Source organism: Cervus canadensis, chromosome 1 (genome assembly GCF_019320065.1).
Source record: "Cervus canadensis isolate Bull #8, Minnesota chromosome 1, ASM1932006v1, whole genome shotgun sequence".
In the NCBI taxonomy this organism is placed as follows: domain Eukaryota; kingdom Metazoa; phylum Chordata; class Mammalia; order Artiodactyla; family Cervidae; genus Cervus; species Cervus canadensis.
This window is the reverse complement of record NC_057386.1, coordinates 19,577,722-19,582,522: the sequence shown is the minus strand read 5'-3', so window position 1 is coordinate 19,582,522 and position 4,801 is coordinate 19,577,722. Positions and strand designations below refer to the sequence as shown.

The 4,801-nt window shown below is 52.8% G+C and overlaps 1 pseudogene; it reads left to right on the top strand.

Annotated features, from left to right (window-relative positions):
- Positions 1-331: 331 nt before the first annotated feature.
- Positions 332-4,575, top strand: LOC122445098 (annotated as a pseudogene).
- The last annotated feature ends 226 nt before the right edge of the window (positions 4,576-4,801 follow it).

Genomic DNA, 4,801 nt, shown 5'->3' with positions numbered 1-4,801 from the left:
TCAGCCCCATTTCCCGAACTGAGTTAACCATTGTCCTACCCCACCTTCTACTCCCTGCCAACTCTCTGCCCTTGGCTGCTTGTCTTGAAGGGGCCCTTCATTCGTCACCCAGAAGCACCACCCAGAGCCAGGAACTTCCAGACACTAAGGAGGCATCGTGCACCCCATTCTGTCTGTCTGTGTGTCTATCTCGCAGGCTGCATTCTGATTTAAGAGCCTGAAGACTCATGAGTTTTCGCGATGTTCATCTTCATTTTTCTGTCCTTTGGACTCTTCTGGTGATGGGCAGGGACAAAGGTGGTGCTGGGAGTGAGAAAGGAGTGGGGAAGCAATGTCATCCCAGCCTGCCTCCCCCCTGCCCCTCCAGATCCCCCAGGTCCAGACCTGGACACAGCCTGACCAGAGCCAGCTGTTTGCAGATCTGTGCCGAGAAGAGCTGATGTCTGTGATGTCCTTCCTTACCTAGAAACTGGGGCCAGACCTGGTGGATGCAGCCCAGTCCCAACCCTCAGACAACTGTGTCTTCTCAGTAGAGTTGCAGCTGCCCCCCAAGGCTGCAGCCCCAGCCAACCTGGACAGAGGGAGTCCCCCACCTCCCAGGAGCACTGGCCATCATCATCTTTGGCAGAGAACTCCAGCCCAATGTGACTGAGTGCTGGAGACAGTGCTGGTCTTCAGGTCTTTGTCCACGATGCTCAACTCTGACTGTGTGTGGGATATGATCTTCTACTCCAGTGGGGCCATAGCAGTGAAATTCCATGCCACAGGCTACATCAGCTCAGCGTTCATCCTTGGTGCTTCCCAAAGATACGGCAATGAGGCTGGGGAACACACGCTGGGCACCATCCACACCCACAGTGCCTACTACAAGGTGGATCTGGATGTGGGAGGTAAGACACCTCAGGCGAGGCAAGGATTCCAGCAGAGGGGGCTGAACGACTGGGGACATCTTCCGGTGAGAGGGGAGGGAAGCAGGGGACACACTCAGTCCGGTCTTCTCTTTGGCCCCCACTCCGAAGCCAGGTGCAGGCAGAGTCCGGAGTGGGCAGGGCAGCTGCCTGACCAGGACTCCCTCCTCCCCTCCCAGTCTGCAGCCCTCCTGTGCCCCAGGACTGGAGAACTGGGTCTGGGCTGAGGACATGGCTTTTGTCCCCATGGCGATACCCTGAGCCCTGAGCACCAGATACAGAGGTTGCATGTACCCGGAAGCAGCTGGAGACGGAGGAGCAGGCCGCCTTCCCCCTGAAGGGGCCTCCCCTCGCCACCTGTACCTGGCCAGCAAGCAGAGCAACAAGTGGGGGCACCCTCGCGGCAATAGCATCCAGACAGTCAGCTTTGCTGGGCGGCCACTGCCCCAGAACCGCTCCATGGAGAGAGCGGTCAGCTGATGAAGGTGGGTGGTGTGTACTGTTGGAGGGGGTGGATGAGATGAGAAGAGCATGTTGTGAGGGGCAATTGGGTACTCAGTGCAAATTCTACATGAGGTGACATAAGAATACAAAACATTTCCTGGTTATCAAAAGGCCCGCAGTAGATAAATGGTCCACTTGGAAGGCTAAAGCCCAGGCAGATAAGTCTTTCCTGTTTTCCTAATGCTGTGAAATCCAAAGGGATCAACAGGAGAGGGCCATGAAAAGATGCTGGGCTCAGATCAAAAAAAAGAAAGATAAAGAAAAAGATCATTCAAGTACTGTATCTTTTTTAAAACAAAAAAAGGTTTTGGGCCACTCACTAGATGGGATGTGGGATGTGCAAGAAACCGTCTGCACACTAGGGTGACGTCACAGTGATGATATGGATGAGCTGAGAAGCTGAGGTCCATGGGCTTGGCTCCCTTCCATGATGATCAGGCAGCAGGACAGGGACAGTGACCATGGACCCCTGACCAGAGCATCTCTAGGTACCAGCTGGTCGTGACCCAGAGGAAGGAGACAGAGCCCAGCAGCACCAGCATCTTCAATCAGAATGACCCCTGGACTCCCACCGTGGACTTTGCTGACTTCATCAACAATGAGACCATTGCTGGAAAGGTCAGCTGACTGTGGGAGATGAGGGAGGGGTGGAGGAACACAGAGATCAGCTACATCTTCTCTTGGGGTGAGGGTCTGAAAACCCATGATCACCTGAAGGGTTAGAGCTGACTCCTGCTTCTGTGCTTTTATGGATCTGCTCACTACTTGTGGAGGGAAACTTCCTAAGTTGGGAGTTCATCTGCAGACCCTGGCTGAGGTTCCAGTCTTTCCTCAAGAGGCAGCAGCTCTCTCAGTCTCTGCTTGTGGACTGAGTCCTTTAAGGGCCCCAGGATTCAGAAGGGCTGGAATGACCAGGGAAGATCTCATCTCTTATCATAAAACTTCATTTCTGTCCTCACCACAAAAGGATTAATTTTCAAATGCTGAACTTTTCTGCCACCCAAACCTGATCTACCCTCCTCCATTTCTTTCCTTCAGTTACAGTTTGGGAACTCTCCCAGAGTTGGGGGAGGTGTTAAAATAGCCTGTGGGTGTCATCATTTCTCTTGGGATGGGTAGGCTGATGGCGATGTGATGGGAAATCTCAGAGATGGCATCTGCAGCCTGGGACATTGAGGATGGTGTTGCTCTTAATATGAAGTGGATTCTTTATGCTTTGACTTCTGGGCTACTATGAAAGAGCATTTAAAGATTTAAAAGCCTCTTGAGTGATGGTGGGCTCCCAAAGTGAATCCTGTGGGAGGCAGAGGTGTCCTTAGTAACGTCAGGCCTCATGACCCTCTTTTTTCCCCCGCTAGGACTTGGTGGCCTGGGTGACAGCCAGTTTCCTGCACATCCCACACGCAGAGGATATTCCCAACACGGTGACAGTGGGGAATGGTGTGGGCTTCTTCCTGCGACCCTACAACTTCTTTGACGAGGACCCCTCCATCAATTCTGCTGACTCCATCTACTTCCAGAAAAACCAGGATGCTGGGTCCTGTGAAGTCAACTCCCTGAATTGCCTGCCCCAGGCTGCTGTCTGTGCCCCTGATCTCCCTGCCTTCTCCCACGGGGGCTTCTTCCACAACTAGTTGTTCCCCGGGATGGGGAATGTGACTGTGACTCCAGGGTCTGGGAGTGTGGGGAGAAGGCCAGGAACTGGGGAGCCTGAGCCCTCTTCTCCCTCCTCACACCCTAGGGTCCTCTCTCTCCTCTATCGTCCTCCCTTGCTTACCGCCTCGCCAGGATCATCCTGAAGCTATGCTGCCTGAATCTGGGGCTTCTCAGCTCTGTTCACCCCAACCTGCTGGGTTCCTGTGACAGAGGAGAGGAGTGGTCAGCCGAGAGTCTGGAGTCATGGTTACACCTTTCCAGAAGACTCTTCGGTTTGGTGTTTTTCATTTTCTTTTCTTTTGTCTGCTTTCTGCTTTCCCCAAATCATTTTAGGCCATGCCAGGTCTCTCCTGAGACTCCCCAGTCCTCACATGGGAGGAGAGGATGGGGGCTGTCTCTGGGGATGGTTGCCTAGAGGCCCTGGGCAGGGTTCCTGGCAGGCTTGTGAATCTAGGAGTCCAGCTGGAAGGGGCTCTTTGGCCCATGTTTCCTCTCATCCTGGTCCTCCTTCTCTCTCTTCCTTCTTGCCTCGCCTCCTCCTGTTCTTACCTATTCTCATAACCTGGGTTTTATCACCCAGCCCTGAGGGGATGTTCCTCAGCTCTCATTTTTCAGCTCTGGTCTGGTCTCCTGACTCTAGGCCTGTGGAAGTCAGAAAATGCAGGGACCTCCAGCTTGAGAGGACAGTCCCCATCTGTCTCCCTGTGTCTGGGAGCTGCCCCTTCCCCCAGTCCCGGGGCAGGGTGTCTCCCCCATGGTTCTTTCTGCCCATTTGTATGGGCCTGTGTGGCATCCTCTTGCAGAGGATGGTCGTGGAGACAGCAGCAGCTCTCATAGCACTGGAGGCGGCTCTGTGGGCGTAGTGGTGATGAGGAGGGGTCACTTTGTGCCAGGTGTGTGGTGTGACCAGTGTCCTCTGAACTTGGCAATAGCCAACACGGGAGACTGGGTGAGCGCCAAGGGTGAGAAGCAGAAAGACCAGTCACACCATGCCACGGGGCCAGGGGCTGACCAATCACTCGTGAGCATGCAAATGAGCCAGGGCCTCTGGGGGTGGAGCCTCCCCCTCAGGCTGTCCCTACAGGATCCGGGGTCTCTCCACCAATGTCCAGAGATTGAACATAATAGAACTGTCCTTCCCTAGAAGATTTGTTAAGTAGGTTCTAATACAGCTTGACAAAGCAATACTCCACAGCTATAAAACTATACCTTTGTATAGAAATTACTCTTCTAAAGAGCAAGGCAATGAACAGAATTGTGTACCAGGCACCTCCATTTGTGTTTTATTGGGGAGGATCATATAAATCCATATTTTCATATCTTTTAGATGCATATTCTGAAGACACGGGTAACACTGGTTGCCTCTGTGAAGAGGAACCAGGAGGTAGGGACTTGGGAGGGTGGAGACTTGGTACTACATATCCTTTTGTACATTTTGAATTCTGAACCATGTGACTGTATTATCTATTCATTTATTATTATTCAAAGAATAAATGGGGCTAAGTAGTTTCTGACTTCATTCTTTAAAGTAACTTGTCTTTTTCTTGCCTGGAAAATCCCATGGATGGAGGAGCCCGATAGGCTACAGTCCGCGGGGTGGCAGAGTTGGACACAACTGAGCGTCTTCACTTTCAGGGTGGGGGAGGGTACTCTGCCCAGGGACTCAATTGTTTCAAGTGTTTGAGACCCAGAGAAATGGGTGTGGCCTCTGTGCTTACTGGCTCAATCATGGC